A 17,202-nucleotide genomic window follows, 5' to 3' on the forward strand; every position below is an offset into this window, starting at 1 on the left:
AGAGATTATAAAGTAAGCTTTCTCCTTTGAAATTGATACCCTAAATATCAGAGTCCACTCTAACTGGCTTTTGTAAACATATATCATGCAGACAAATAAGCATTATAAATAACCAGTGAGCAATATAACAATAAATTGATTACAGCATCCACATTTTGAAATATCTGCTTGAATGAGGATATTGCAGAAATACTGCAGAAATTATAGTATCTCCTTTCCTCAAATCAACATTTCCCCAAGTGACTCATTGGCAGCGGAATGCGCAGTGACGCACCAAACCTGCTTTCGGGCACAAAGACTCAAAGCTCTTACTCTGGTAGCACAGGCCTGCAATCTGCGGAAAAGAAATTCCCAAGCAACTATCAGTGTTTTTCTGAGGGAGATCACTCACTTTAGTCCCAAAGTTGCCTCCATTCCACTCCCATCACTTTAATACTTGAAAATTGACATCAGAGAAAAAGACAGGTTTCAGAGTAACAGCCGTGTTAGTCTGTATTCGCAAAAAGAAAAGGAGTACGTGTGGCACCTTAGAGACTAACCAATTTATTTGAGCATAAGCTTTCGTGAGCTACAGCTCACTTCATCGGATGCATACCGTGGAAACTGCAGAAGACATTATATACACAGAGACCATGAAACAATACCTCCTCCCACCCCACTCTCCTGCTGGTAATAGCTTATCTAAAGTGATCACTCTCCTTACAATGTGTATGATAATCAAGGTGGTCCATTTCCAGCACAAATCCAGGTTTTCTCACCCCCCCTTTTCCAAAAACCACACACACAAACTCACTCTCCTGCTGGTAATAGCTTATCCAAAGTGACCACTCTCCTTACAATGTGTATGAAAATCAAGGTGGGCCATTTCCAGCACAAATCCAGGTTTTCTAACCCCCCCGCCCCAAAAAAAAACACACACACACACAAACTCACTCTCCGCTGGTAATAGTTTGTGTGTGGGGGGCGGAGGGTGGATTTGTGCTGGAAATGGCCCAACTTGATTTATTTAAAGTATGACTTGCCAATAAAAAAAAATCATTAAAGCTCCGAGTCAATTGTACTTCGAGTCCCTCTTCGAGTCCACCCCGTATGATGGCACAGGTAGGCTGCAGATAGCTTGGTGTGGAAGAGCTCAGCTCACTCCTTCATAACATCATTTTAATTGCTGAGAAAGAAGGAATTCCTCATCTACTTGTTAGCAACTAGGAGGACAGGCACTGCTTGAATTTCTGGTACCCTAGTAACATTATGAAGTTCTGTTGGTTTCCTGCCTCCTTTTGTTGTCATCAGTGCACCACAAGCACAATGACATCTGTGCACGTGGTGTACAACTTCCACAGGGGCCTTAGATTCTCTGGGCCATCTATGTCCCAGAAATGGAAAGTGACTGTTTAAGGTCCCGGGGTCACTTTGACTTTCTCTGTGTTAAACCCTGTCGTAGGGATGGTGCTGACCAACTCATTGAACTGCAGCCTGTAGAGTGCTGTTGTGTTATCAGCAAAGTTGAACCCCAGGATCATGATGTGAAAGCACTGGAAAGCAGGCAGGCTAGAAAGGATCAGCATCTGGTCCAAGAGTCTCTTCCCCACTGCCAGAGGGAAAAGTGACAGCAGGTTGCCATTGAAAGAGGCAGAGACGGGTACTCTTCAGTGCTCTGAGTTGGAGTCACAGCCACACCAGAGACAGACGTCCAGTGGGCAGGCAATTGGCAAAGGCCAAGGCAGCCTGTGCCTCCTGGCACCTGTGTCCCCATGTTCAAACACTCCTGACCCCAGCACAGGAGAAATCGCAGCCCTGACTCCTCCACATCTCTGCAACTCACCAGTGCAACACTCCACATAGATACAGGCACATTTCAGAAATAATCTGAAGTAATATTGATAAATGAAGCTACTGTCTGTTTCCAACTCTTTCTTGGTGATTAATAAATGGGTTGTTAATTCTCTGCCAGAGCTATTACCATAAGGCCAAGTCACCTGTTTTTTTTGAATCTCAGTTCAAATTTGACTGAACTATCAACAGGAATGGGAAAGTAGTATGAGTAGTCCTGATCTGGACCTTCACTCGTAACTTGAACTGAACCTTTTTTGAACTGCTAAAAAGTTCACTCAATAACAATGAGAAAAAAGTTTAATCTTAGCTAATAATTATTAATTATTATTCACAACTTTTACCTTCAAGGATCCACCCCAGACCAAAGCTGAAATGCCAGAATGCATAAGAAAGCCTAGTCTCCTAATATTTCCAGATCAGATCTGCAAGCCCACAACCCTGATTCAAAGTCCACTGACATCAACGAGTCTCTTTCCATTAACCCCAAAGGTCTTTGGATCAAGGCCTTTGGTAAATATCCAGACTTCTGGGTGATTATCCAGAACTTTGGAGGTTGGACTATCAGTAACTTTCACTCACAGGTGACGGTAAAATGGCTTGGTAAAAGTGCATGAAATGTATGGCTGGTGAAGTTATGTAAAAAAGAATTTTGTGCATGTAAGAAAAAGATATCTACACTTTGATGCTCATAAATGAGAGATTAATGAAATTGACCAGAGAGCATTTCTTCATGCAGCTCTGGGCATGTTTTTTTCAGTCCTGGCCTATGGTTCAGCATAGAATGCCTATTGTTCAGCAGACCAACAGCCACTAGAGAGCATGACGAAACCACTAAGCTGCTTTTTCATGCATGATCAAAATCAGAACTTGAACCTATGTTTCCTGAGGTGGAAGACTAGTGCACTACATATGTTTACTATTAAGCCGAAAATATGAAATCTCTCATCTCTTTGTTCTTTTATCTGACAGCATACAAAGATCCACATTATACATATGTATATATGCAGTAGGAGAAGAGACTTCAATACAGGGTACATATAAATATTTATGCTCTGTTAGTAAACCTCTGAATATTACTGCTTTAGGATTATTTGTGTTGTGTAAAGCAAACTACAGTATAATGAAAAGAGGAGGGGGAATATAGACAGAGGAAGAGAGACACATTTAATACTGCATGCCTATGAATGGTGACAAGTTGAAGGAGTGGACCACAGGATCTGGTCCAAGAGGTGAATATAGCTGAACCACTTGGTAATAGTAGCATCTCAATTGTTCAGTGGCCCCACTGGTTGTTTAGCAGGCTTCCTGCTTCTGATGTACTTAAAAAATTTTGCTGTTACTTTTTCAGTCTTTGGCTAGCTGTTCTTCAAATTCTTTTTTGGACTTCCTAATTATAGTTTTACACTTCACTTGCCAGAGTTTATGCTCCTTTCTATTTTCCTCACTAGGATGTAACCTCCAGTTTTTGCTTCTCATTGCTTCTTTTACTTTGTTGTTTAGCCACGGTGGCACTTTTTTGGTTCTCCTACTATGTTTTTTAATTTGGGGTATACATTTAAATTGAGCCTCGGTTATGGTATCTTTAAAAAACCTCCATGCAGCTTGCAGGGATTTCACTTTTGGCACTGTACTTTTAACTACTGTTTAACTAACTTCCTCATTTTTGTGTAGTTCCCCTTCCCAAAATTAAATGCTACAGCAGTGGGCTGAGGAGCACTCAAGGAAGATAAGGTCATTGTGGAGAAACTAAATTAATTCTTTGCATTGGTCTTAATGGCTGAGGATGTGAGGGAGTTTTCCAAACCTAAGCCATTCCTTTTAGGTGGCAAATCTGAGGAACTGTCCCAGATTGAGGTGTCATTAGAAGAGGTTTTGGAACAAATTGATAAACTAAACAGTAATAAGTCACCAGGACCACATGGCATTCACCCAAGAGTTCCTAAGGAACTCAAATGTGAAACTGCAGAACTACTAACCGTGGTATGTAACCTATCATTTAAATCAGCTTCTGTACCAGAACGCTTTTGACAACGTCTCTCACTAAAAGCTCTTAAGCAAGAGATAAGTCATGAGATAAGAGGGAAGTTCCTGTCATGGATCAGTAACTGGTTAAAAGATAGGAAACAAAGGGTAGGAATAAACGGTCAGTTCTCAGATGGAGAGAAATAAATAGTGGTGTCCCCGAGGGGTCTGAACCAGGACCAGTGCTGTTCAACATATTCATAAATGATCTGGAAAAAGAGTAAACAGTGAAGTGGCAAAATTTGCAGATGATACAAAGACCAAAGCAGATTGTGAAGAGTTACAAAGGGATCTCACAAAACCGGGTGACTGGGCAACATGACAGATGAAATTCAGTGTTGATAAATGCAAAATAGTGCACACTGGAAAACATAATCCCCACTATACATATAAAATGATGGGTCTAAATGAGCTGTTACCACTCAAGAAAGAGCTCTTGGAGTCATTGTGGATAGTTTTCTGAAAACATTCACTCAATGTGTAGCGGCAGTCAAAAAAGCTAACAGATGTTGTGAATCATTAGGAAAGGGATAGATAATAGGACACAAAATATCATATTGCCTCTGAATCAATCCATGGTACACCCCCATCTTGAATACTGCGTGCAGATGTGCTCTCCCCATCTCAAAAAGGATATACTGGAATTGGAAAAGGTACAGAAAAGGGCAACAAAATGATTGGGGTATGGAACAGCTTCCATGTGAGGAAAGAATAATAAAATTGGGACTTCTGAGCTTGGAAAAGAGACAACTAAGTGGGGGTATGATAGAGGTCTATAAAATCATGACTGATGTGGAGAAAGTAAATAAGAAAGTGTTGTTTACTCCTTCTCATAATGCAAGAACTAGAGATCACCAAGCAAAATTAATAGGCAGCAAGTTTAAAACAAACAGGGAAGTTTTTCTTCACACAATGCACAGTCAACCTGAGGAACTCTTTGCCAGAGGATGTTGTGAAGGCCAAGACTATAACAGGGTTCAAACAAGAACTTGATACGTTCATGGAGGATAGGTCTATCAATAGCTATTAGCCAGGATGGGCAGGGATGCAAAACCATGCTCTAAAGTGTCCCTAGCCTCTGACTGTCAGAAGCTGGGAATGGGTGACAGGGGATGGATCACTTGATTCCCTGTTCTGTTCATTCCCTCTGGGGCACCTGTTATCGGCCACTGTTGGAAGATAGGATACTGGGCTAGATGGACCATTGATCTGACCCAATATGGCTGTTCCCATGTTCTGAGAAAAGCAAAGATTAGGTGTGAGTCAGCTATAAACAGTTTAATTATATTAGTCTTACAAGAGTTTATTATCAGAAAAGGAAGACTGGAGGGCCTAACTCTTTCAGTAAAGAGCTATGGTGCTTTCCGTCTCTAATTCACTGGTTCCGGTATAGTGCAGGATGGCAGGAACTATGCAGTGCCATTTGGTGGTAGTTTGAAGTGAGTCAGTGTTTACAGCTCACGTCCTAATGGGACCGTTCTCCACATCATGAAAGCCACAATCCCAGCTGGAAGTCTCAGCGTGTTGATGCAGGAATGGGTTAGTGGGGAAACACTGCTTTCCTCTCTCACTGGAGGTAGTCCCTCTAGAATGGGGTGGGCAGCGGTCCCATTAGGCAGATACACCTCTGAACCCTGCCTGCTTCAGAGATCATGACTTCTGGAAGAGTGAGGCAAGGCATTCCCAGGGCCGGGTCCTACACTCTGGAAAACCCCATCAGAAGTCATCAGAATAAGTCCAGTTCTGCCCCTTTTCAAATACAACAAATTTTAAGCCAAGCTTCCCGAGAAATGAAGTGAAGGGAGAAAGGAGTTAGGGTATAGAAAAAAGGAAGGAAGGAAGGAAGGAATGCCCCAAACCCAGAATGGCAAGAGCAGGGTCCACTTCAAAATCATTGCAAATCATTTATATGCTTATCTTGATCTTGTAATTGGTACCTAGATGGTGACTGTAGCCCCGGAATAGCTAACAGAGATATGGAGATAACCAGTTACTTTAGCAATCCTATCAGCAGGTAATGTTCATTCTTTGAGGACTTGTCCATCCCAAATATCTCATTTTTGTACAACACTAAAATAACTTAGTCTTAACAAAGGATTAACTGCCTCGGAAAATGGACAGACAAGTGAGTGAGGCAACGTTTATTGGACCAACTCCTGTTCTGCATACAACAGTGGGAAAATGGAGGCTTTTGGTGTTGATCTCTGGGTAAATATGATGAGCAAAATCCACACAGAAAGGGTCTTCCTCCTGTGGAGGTGAACTCTGAACAAGCATTGTCAAACCTGAGGCGTATCAGCCCAGTGCACTAGAAGAGTTCACAGCCTGGCAGCAGGGGCTTAACAGGAGCCTTTAAAAACAGTTCTCGTGCGGGGCTGGTGGTACTTCTGATTGTCTGCAGGGGGCTTACTGTGTCTTCAGCCTCTTAGAGGACAGCCCATTCTCTTCTCGCAGAAACATCACAGCAAGGACAATCTCACCCCAACTTTATATCTCAGCACCCGCATGTCATGGATAGCACAGAACAGTCAGAGTTTGACACCGAGTCCTGGGCAGCAGGCAAGTAGCACTATGGTATCTCTTGGGGAAGCCTTCCCCTCAGAAGTGGAGTTCCACAGATGTAGAACCCAGCAATGTCTGGACACCTAGCTGGGCTCTGTCTCTGTGGAGCATGAGGGTCAGGAATTGTAAATCAGCATAGCTCCATTTCCTCCAGTAAGAGCTATGTTGATTTACACCAGCTGAGGATCTGGCCATCTGTAATTTTAAGGTGACAAACTCTTTCTCAAGGATCTGAATCTTCATGACCATGCACCATGTGTAATCATTCACACCAGCTTGAACTTGGAGTAAAGCGCCATCATTTGGATCTGGTAGCAATTTACACCCACTTTGCACTGATGTAAATGACTGCACAAGGTCAGAGCAGAGCAACGGAGAATCAGGTTCTAATTTTTCATCAGTATTATTTGATGTGGCTGGAATGGAATGCCTGACAGCGAAGGAGATTCTAGCTTAGAACAGAAACATGAATAGCTGCAAAGTGGCCACCAGAACACTCAAAAAATCATCTAATTTTTAATTACATTAAACCAGGGGGAACAAAATAACTCAGATGTGAACAATACATGGACATGTTTTTGGCTTTGCTTTTCATTTTTGCTTCCATGGGAACACCACTGCCGTCACCCTTCTAATCCTCTAAAGTCAACAATATTGAGAGACACAATATGGAAGAATGCAAATTAGAAAGGTTAATGGATGCTGGATGGTGAAGCACAGACACTGATGTTTTAAGGCTTGTTCCAAGTGCTCAAGACAGTTTCACTCCCATTACAAGATTTTGCCAATCATTTAAAAAATGCCCAGAAGCAAAGATGCTTTTCTATGAGTACAGAAAAAAAGAGCAGCTAAAGAATATCATGCAAAGTATAGCCCTTTACACATCTAGAAAACTTAATGTTGCTGCGATATTGATTAAAGATTTGAAGGATGACGTAACACCCCACTCTATCCGTTACACAGTATAGATTAAAAGGTATTGTCAATTGTTTGACTACTCTCATAGTTCATTCTTAAAATGTTCAAGAGATCAAATAACTGAACTTAATCAAATTTATTATCTAAAGACAAAGCAGTACAACAGTGAAAAGGAAATGTATATACCCTTCTTCTGGGAAGCAATTCTTATCCCACAGCATGTTCGCCTGCGGAAGTGAAGAAACAGATTGATAGAGCCAGCAAATCAGCAGCACTGCTATGGGTACCCGCATGGCCCCACAGTATGCCAACATTTTCATGGCTGACTTAGAACAACGCTTCCTCAGCTCTCGTCCCCAAATGCCCCTACTCTACTTGCGCTATATTGATGACATCTTCATCATCTGGACCCATGGAAAAGAAGCCCTTGAGGAATTCCACCAATATTTCAACAATTTCCATCCCACCATCAACCTCAGCCTGGTCTAGTCCACACAAGAGATCCACTTCCTGGACACTACAGTGCTAATAAACGATGGTCACATAAACACCACCCTATACCGGAAACCTACTGACCACTATTCCTACCTACATGCCTCCAGCTTTCACCCTGACCACACCACATGATCCATTGTCTACAGCCAAGCTCTGCGATACAACCGCATTTGCTCCAACCCCTCAGACAGAGACAAACACCTACAAGATCTCTATCAAGCATTCTTACAACTACAGTACCCACCTGCGGAAGTGAAGAAACAGATTGATAGAGCCAGAAGAGTTCCCAGAAGTCACCTACTACAGGACAGGCCTAACAAAGAAAATAACAGAACACCACTAGCCGTCACCTTCAGCCCCCAACTAAAACCCCTCCAACGCACTATTAAGGATCTACAACCTATCCTGAAGGATGACCCAACACTAACAAATCTTGGGAAACAGGCCAGTCCTTGCCTACAGACAGCCCCCCAACCTGAAGCAAATACTCACCAGCAACCACATACCACACAACAGAACCACTAACCCAGGAACCTATCCTTGCGACAAAGCCCGTTGCCAACTGTGCCCACATATCTATTCAGGGGACACCATCACAGGGCCTAACAACATCAGCCACACTATCAGAGGCTCGTTCACCTGCACATCTACCAATGTGATATATGTTATCATGTGCCAGCAATGCCCCTCTGCCATGTATATTGGTCAAACTGGACAGTCTCTACGTAAAAGAATAAATGGACACAAATCAGATGTCAAGAATTATAACATTCATAAACCAGTCGCAGAACACTTCAATCTCTCTGGTCACGTGATTACAGACATGAAAGTTGCGATATTACAACAGAAAAACTTCAAAACCAGACTCCAGCGAGAGACTGTTGAATTGGAATTCATTTCCAAATTGGATACAATTAACTTAGGCTTGAATAGAGACTGGGAGTGGCTAAGTCATTATGCAAGGTAACCTATTTCCCCTTGTTTTTTCCTATTCCCCCTCCCCCCCGATTCCTCAGACATTCTTGTTAAACCCTGGATTTGTGCTGGAAATGGACCACCTTGATTATCATACACATTGTAAGGAGAGTGATCACTTTAGATAAGCTATTACCAACAGGAGAGTGGGTTTGTGGGGGGGTTGTGGGGGGGAGAAAACCTGGATTTGTGCTGGAAATGGCCCAACTTGATTATCATACACATTGTAAGGAGAGTGATCACTTTCGATAAGCTATTACCAGCAGGAGAGTGGGGTGGGGGGAGAGAAAACCTTCTGTAGTGGTAAACACCCATTTTTTCATGGTTTGTATGTATAAGAACATCTTCTGTATTTTCCACAGTATGCATCCGATGAAGTGAGCTGTAGCTCACGAAAGCTTATGCTCAAATAAATTGGTTAGTCTCTAAGGTGCCACAAGTACTCCTTTTCTTTTTGCAAATACAGACTAACACGGCTGTTACTCTGAAACCTTACACAGAAGGTGTGCTTCAAAGATAACATGTTTCAGCTCGTAGTATTTTAGAATGATTTTAAAAGTTATAAAGTTCTTCACACATTAAAATCCAACCCACCAGTTTGCAAGAGTTCCTTAACTTGTTTTGTTCTCTACTTTTCTTCTCTCTCTGTTTTGGATACTACATTCCAAACCAGCTGAGCATAGAGGTACATCCCAAACTATTGAAGGATGCACCATTCATGTATCTTGACTTTGACAGGCTTCCTATTTTCTAATGCCAAAGATGAATTCAGCTTTGCAAAGTGTTGCGGGATGCTTGACATGAGTGCACAGAATTGTGAGGAAAACCACAAAACTTCCCAACACATTTATATATATTAATACCATGAACAAAAGGTAGAAACCAGGTCAAATTACAAAGGATGAATATAAACAAATAACACAAGTATGTAAGGACAAAATTAGAAAGGTCAAGGCACAAAACAAGATTAAAATAGTTAGCAACCATAAAGGGTAACAAGAAAACACTCTACAAGTACATTAGAAGCAAGAGGAAGACAAAGGACAGGGTAAGTCTGTTACTCATTGAGGCGGGAAAAACAATAACAGAAAATGTGGAAGTGGTGAAAGTGCTAAATGATTTTTTGTTTTTGTTTTTCACCAAGAAGTTTAGTAGCCATTTGATGTTTAACATAGTGAATTCCAGTGAAAATGAGATCAGATGCTAAAATAGGGAAAGAACAAGTTAAAAATGACTCAAACAAGTTAGATGTCTTCAAGTCACTAGGGCCTAAAAAAATATGTCCTAGAATACCCAAGGACCTGACTGAGGAGATATCTGAACCATTACTGTTTATCTTAAACCATTAGAGATTGTCTTTGAAAAGTCATGAAAAAATTGAGCGATTCCAGAGGAGTGGAAAAGGGGCAAATATAGTGCCAATCCATTAAAATTGGAATAAGGACAACTCAGGGAATTATAGACAAGTCAAATTATCTTCAGCACCCAGAAAGATAAAGGAGCACATAATTAAGCAATCAATTTGCAGACACCTAGAAGATAATAAGGTGATAAGTAACAGTCAGCATGGATTTGTCAAGAACAAATCATGTCAAACCAATCTGATAGCTTTCCTTGACAGGGTAACAAAGCTTGTGGATGGGGGAAGCGGTAGATATGGTATATCTTGACTTTAGTAAGGCTTTTGATATTGTCTCACATGACCTTCTCATAAACAAACTAGATAATATAACCTAGATGGAACTCCTATAAGGTGGGTGCATAACTGGTTGGAAAACCATTCCCAGAGAGTAGTTATCGGTGGCTCAGTCATGCTGAAAGGGCATATTAATTAGGTTCCCGCAAGGATCAGTTCTGGGTTTGGTTCTGTTCAGTATCTTTATTGATGATTTAGATAATGGCAAAATAATACACTTATAAAGTTTGCAGATGATACCAAGCTGGGAGGGGTTCCATGTGCTTTGAAGAATAGGATTAAAATTCAAAATGATCTGGACAAACTAGAGAAATGGTCAGAAATAAATAGGATGAAATTCAGTGCATAGTACTCCACTTAGGAAGGAACAATCAGTTGCACACACATAAAATGGAAAATGATTGCCTAGGAAGGAGTACTGCAGGGAGGGATCTGGGGTCATAGTGGATCACAACCTAAATATAAGTGAACAGTGTAACACTTTGCAGAAAAAGCAAACATCATTCTGGGATGTATTAGCAGGAATGTTGTAAGCAAGGTACAAGAAATCATTCTTCCGCTCTACTCTGATTAGGCCTCAAATGGAGGTGTCCAGTTCTGGGCACCACATTTCAGGAAAGATGTGGACAAATTGGAGAAAGTGCAGAGAAAAGCAACAAAAATTATTAAAGGTCTGGGAAAAAAATCACCTATGAGGGAAGATTGAAAACATTGGGTTTGTTTAGTCTGGAGAAGAGAAGACAGAGGGGACATAATTTTCAAGTACATAAAAGGTTGTTACAAGGAGGAGGGAAAAAATGTTCTCCTTAACCTCTGAGGATAGGACAAGAAGCAATGGGCTTAAATTGCAGCAATTTAGTTGGACATTAGGAAAAACTTCCTAACTGTCAGGGTGGTGAAGCACTGGAATAAATTCCCTAGGGAGGTTGTGGAATTTCTGTCATTGGAGATTTTTAAGAGCAGGTTAGACAAACACCTTTCAGGGATGGTCTAGATAATACTTAGTCCCACCATGAGTGCAGGGGACTGAATCAGATGACCTCCCAAGTTCCCTTCCAGTCCTATGATTCTGTGATACTACCCATTAATATGGTGTACATGAGAGGTTCTGAACCAGGAGTCTGTGACTCTCTGGGGGGCAATAAGCAGGTTTCAGAGGATCTGCCAAAATAAACCGGGCTTCAGTCCTGGGTGGTGGGGCTCAGGCTTTGGCTTCAGCCCCAGGTAGCAGGGCCCAGGCTTTGGGGCTTGGGCTTCAGCCCTGGGCAGTGGGGCTCAGGATTCAGCTTTCAGGTTTTTATTTTTGTACTTATATTCTCCTAATAACCAACAGTACACCAGGGGTTCTCAACCTTTTTCTTTCTGAGGACCCCACAACATGCTATAAAAACTCCACGGCCCACCTGTGCCACAACTGTTTGTCTGCCTATCCAGTAGATTAAAAGCTGTATTAAATTGATAGTTATACAGTTAAACACACACAGATATAATATAAGAAAAAAAATAATGTAGGTACAAAAGCAAACAACTGAATATTATTTTTTTTTACTTTCTCAGTGTGAAACTTGTTGCTGGTGCTGACCCACAGGCTGGGTGGCCCATCGAGGTGAGTCAGGGATGGAGGTGCTGCTCCTTCCCTGAGCCCTGCTGCCTGGGTCTGAAGCCGAAGCCCAAGCCCCACTGCCTGGGCTGAAGCCCGGTTTATTTTAGCGGACCACCCCCGAAACCTGCTTGTGGCACCCCCAGGGTGCCTCGGCTCCCCAGTTGAGAACTGCTGTACTACACCTAATACATATATATTGACTAACACCAGGAAAACTGGAATTTAGCACCTTGGATGGTGGGGCGAAGAGACTCACAAGGTGCATCACCTAGTGGCACCATTGCAGCATTTAGTCCTTTGTAGTCCTGCTGAGCATGTCCGCTGGTAGTCCCTCTTGCCTTGTGACTCAGCCCTCTGGCCAGATCACTTTTTGGTATTACCGCTTTTAGGGTAAACCAGGATTTTTACCTGAAATCCCAGGTCCAATAGTCTTTCTTGCCCCTTGCATCTGAAGTCTTCTGGCTAGTCATCCCAATGAGGCTCTAGGGGAACCCAGTCTCGCCCCCTCCCCTGGGTTCCAACCCAGGAACCCTTGTACCAACTCACTAAGACCTGTCTGGCCATACCTCTTGCTTCTTCCCTAGGCTACTTCCTACAATGCACCCACCTTCTCTTCTGGGGGTTCATATTCTCAGCAGGAGTCTGCCTAGGGGCCTAGCCCCAAGTCTGATTCTTTAAGGTAGCAAAGGAAAAGGAAGCTAAATTAACAGAAATAAGGAGCAGCTCCTGCTGCTCTGTCCTACCCAGATCCTCCAGCTGGCCGTCCTATCATCCTCACAGGCCATTCAAGGGAGCCTGGCTCTCTGCTGTGCTCCTCTCTGTGAGCTAAGGGTGAGAGGTCTGTCCACCTCTCCAGGCTGAGCACTTCCGAGCTGAGTTTGGAAGGCTCCTCCTCCAAGACTGGCATGCCTTGTGGGTGGGGCTGCATGAGCCCAGTGCCGCTCTTCAGTCTCTTTTTGCCTGGTGCGGGGTTTATACATTTCATCACAGATGACAATATAGCTCTAGGAAGATGGCAGCCTTGCTATTAGTGATGGTGGGGAATTTTCTGTTGAAAAGTATTGGCAACAGAAAATGGAATTTCTGTGAAATTAAAATTGTCTGTGGGAAAATTTAGATTTTTGCTGAATTTCTTCAATTTTCTGTCAGGAAAATCTAAGTGAAATAGTCTGATTTGGGTTGGGTTAGCTTGAGTCAAGATTCTTTGGTTTGTCAGATTGAATCAAAACATTTTGTTTAGGATCATTTTGACATTAATCTGTGTCTGTCAGAGTGTCCACCTGGTGTGGTGCCTCAGTGACATTGTAGATCTGATGCCTGATGCCTCTGCTCTTCTCTACGGTGCTGGGCTCCATGCCTCGACTATGTCTCCCATGCTGCACTACAGGCTACCCATTGGTTGAACCTCTATAGTACATTGTTGGAGCCATATGGCCATAGTCCAGCCAGCAGGCCCAATCTCCCAATCAGGAGAGAATGGACACAAGGCATCTGAACTACAATTCCCATGGGGCATGACAAAGCTCGGGGAGGGGGGGCACAGAGTCATAGTGGACCAAGCTGGAACAAAATGTTTTGACATTTCTAAATCATTTTTTTTAAACTTTCTGTCCACAGAAAAATTCTTTTGACTTTCTGTCCTGATTCAGGATGAAAAGAAAATTTTGAAATATTGGAATTTACAATCTGATTTTTTTGAGTAGTTCTGCTTGAGATGAGTATTAAAATTCACTATGTTTTAATTAGAGAAGGCTTTTATTCCAAATACTCCTGAATTTCGAATCCAGATCCAGATTGGTCTTCTTTCCATAGAGGCAATCTACATTCACAAAATATACACTGTAGCTATTGCACCCACATTTCAATTGTGACTCAAGTAGCTAGAAGCGCACAGATTTGTTCCCCACAATTGATTTTGCAAGCCCATAATTATGAATGCAAACTGAGACCACAAGGAAAGGTGAACTGGAAATTTACACCTGAATGTGTCTGCATTTGAATACAATATCTTCTTCTCCCACTTGATGCTCTTCTCTTCTCTTCCACTAATGTCTTGTTCTCTTTCTCCCTCCCTTCCCAGTTAATTACTCCCACCCTTTCTTCTGCCTCTCTGCTTCAGTTTCTACTCCTCTGCAGTCCACTCCTTGCTCTGCCCAAAGCACATAGACAGAGTTAGGACTGAAGCACTGTTCAGAAGACAACTCTTTGCCAGGTATGGAGTGCTCCAAGCCACAAAGATCTGTGGGGACTCAGTATTATTGTTATGTATTCAGCTCTCTGCATATGCATAGTGCAGATAAATACAAGGCACAGACATGGTCTGTCCCCTTCACACTGCTTCCCTTCAGTGTTCCCTCTCCTTTCACTCTTCTTTCCATTTAGCTGATTTCCTCCTAACTAAGCCCACTCCCATCAGCACCACCCAAAAATTATGGCACTAACACGATCTTTGCTCCCATCATTGTTCACTCTGCTTGTGTGTGATACACCTACCCCCACCCTGTGACTGTCTTTTCTATTTAGACTGAAAGTTCTTTAGGCCACTAATACTCTGTGTTTGTACAGCGGTTGCATGGGTCGCACAATGCAGACCCATTCTTGGTTGGTCCTTAGGCACTTCCATAAGAAACACGATTAACAGGGAACTCCTCTGACCTGAGCAATTTCAACCTAGGTTGGATAAGAGATGACATAAACATAGAGAGATGTGGCATCAGTCACCCACAAGGTATATTAGCTTCTGTGTTTTCACATTGTACATGTTATACTGGTTGCATATTTCATGGATGGAATGAACCATAAAGTCCATTTAGTCCACACCCTGCATCCTTTTCTACCTAGGAGGGGATTTTCAAAGCCTTTCTCAAAGCTTTGAGGATCCTGTTGATTCCTTGCAGCATTTCTAAGTCACCTATAATCACATTTTCCCTTTATTCCCCCCCCCCCAAGTGTCACAAAGCCCCATAAATACTGATTAGTCAAGGGCTGTACATAACTGAATAGATAGCTTCTGAAAGGGGATCAGTGCCACTCCTGAAACAGAGAACTCTTTCTCCACTCTCTGCACCACAAGGATTGATTCTCAAGATCTGCATATAGAACTGTGTGTGCCCAACTTAGAGTGATGGTATTTCTATTTGTATCCGGTATTGGCATGAACAAATGACCAAGCAGATGTATAATGGGTTACACACAGGCACAATCTGCACCACAGGCACAACTGTGACATGGGCATGTGCATGTTAGATAAGTGCAATTGCACACACGCACATGTCTTTTCAAATCATGCCCAAGGTTGAATGGAAAATATTCATTTTCCTCCTTTTGAGAAAGGAGCTGTTAAGTTTGGAAACAGCAGTGTGTTTACTGAATTGAGAAAATAATCATGTCACAGAGTATGGAAGCTTTACTGAATTCATTTCAGGTTATTGCAGAAACATCATTGCTAAACAATTCGCAATAAGATGCCAGGGAGTTCACAATAATTTTCGAGAAATGTCCAAAATTAATTGTATTATAATTATAATCTATTTTACAGTATTTTCAGTGAACTTTAATATCCACAGCATGATGTTCCTTTGTGAGAATGACATTGATCAATGCATCCAGCATTGTTAATGCATTCACAGCGTGTGCCATATTGACTGGGATGAAAGAGAGAGTACGTGCTGGGGTATTTTAATTCTGTTTGATGTGATGTTCAATTGCTTGTTACCAATCAGACATTGTACTTTATCTAGTTCAGATACCATTGAGATAACACTAAAGCTTCATGTTCTGTATGTGTTAGAAAGACAGCAGGCATAGTTTACATGAGTAATTTTTCAGTCATTATTAAATATCCTGGCAGAATGTACATGTATTGTGGGGTGCTGCGGAGAAGTCAATAGGATTCCTGATTCCTCTTGGTTCATGACTGACTCCACGATGGCTCACTCTTCCCTCCACACAGAATCTCTCTGAAGGCCACGCATCACCTGGAAAGGGGCGTGAGATACACCAAGCACCTGGCCAATAGGAGACCAGGTGAGCTAATGCTTGGGGACCTTTTAACTGGCGAGTCTCAGGGAAGAGCTCCAGTCTCTTAAACACCATTCAGATTCAAATAGGAATCACCACTCCCCTTCCCAGGTTACTCTGGGGCCTGTGGGTATTTGAGGAGAGAGTTAGGAAGAGTAGCGTGGAGTCAAAGGGCAGTGAAGGAGGCTATCAGGTACACTCCACCACCCATTGGGCCAGCTCTGCCACCCAACACTGCTGCCTCCTACACCTGAACGTTGCCAGCAGGTATAATGGAAGGCAGGGGATGGGGAGGCGAAAGGCAGCATGAGTCTGTTACACGTGATTCTCTGTGGCCTTACGGTCTCCGGAATGTACACTAAGGGTGTAAGTCAAACTGCCGCCCTACAATTTTATGTCAGGGCAGGCTGAGAATGAAGGAGCAGTGATAAGCTTCTTCCCTTCCACCCTCCCTAGCCCCCAGCTCTTTCCACTGCACCTTACCTCTGCTCAGCTCAGTGGAGAATCAAGCCCAATGTCTCATACAAAAGCCAAAATACACCCCCCCCAGGAGACACCTCTTTTCAGAGTACCTCAAATACATGGAGCAGTAAGGCTGTCATGTACTGCATTCCCTTCTTTCAGCTATGGAAAGAGCCCACATCGCTATATAAAAGGATATATTTGCTAAGCTGTTGAGTCAGGTCTTCTAATTTAATTAAGAGAGAAACTAAATCAAGGGAGAACTATATTAAAGAAAACATCAGGTACAAGGTATAGACTTCTCCTTAATCGCACTGTCTGGATTTAAATGCCAAGAGGCTATAACCATCAGAAATAAAGCCAATGGCAAGTATGAAATACAGAAGAACATCCTAAGGTAATTAACATCAGGAAGTGTTGCTTTGTAGTTTAATGGTAGTATGTCAGAAAACCAATATCTTTACATACATTAATTGGCTTTTCCGACAAACTATTGGTAATTAGCCAAAATGACCAACTGACAGTAATTAGCTTTGGGGGATATGTTCTGTTTTGGACTTCTAATGTTTATTTCTGATCCATAGGGCCCTTTAGCATCGAAATGAAAGTTTTTGAA

The 17,202-nt window shown here is 42.4% G+C and overlaps 1 pseudogene; it reads right to left on the reverse strand.

Annotated features, from left to right (window-relative positions):
- Positions 1-244: 244 nt before the first annotated feature.
- LOC140907967 (ADP-ribosylation factor-like protein 4A) lies at positions 245-1,565 on the reverse strand (annotated as a pseudogene).
- Between the last annotated feature and the right edge of the window lie 15,637 nt (positions 1,566-17,202).

Source organism: Lepidochelys kempii, chromosome 2 (assembly GCF_965140265.1).
Source record: "Lepidochelys kempii isolate rLepKem1 chromosome 2, rLepKem1.hap2, whole genome shotgun sequence".
NCBI lineage: Eukaryota > Metazoa > Chordata > Testudines > Cheloniidae > Lepidochelys > Lepidochelys kempii.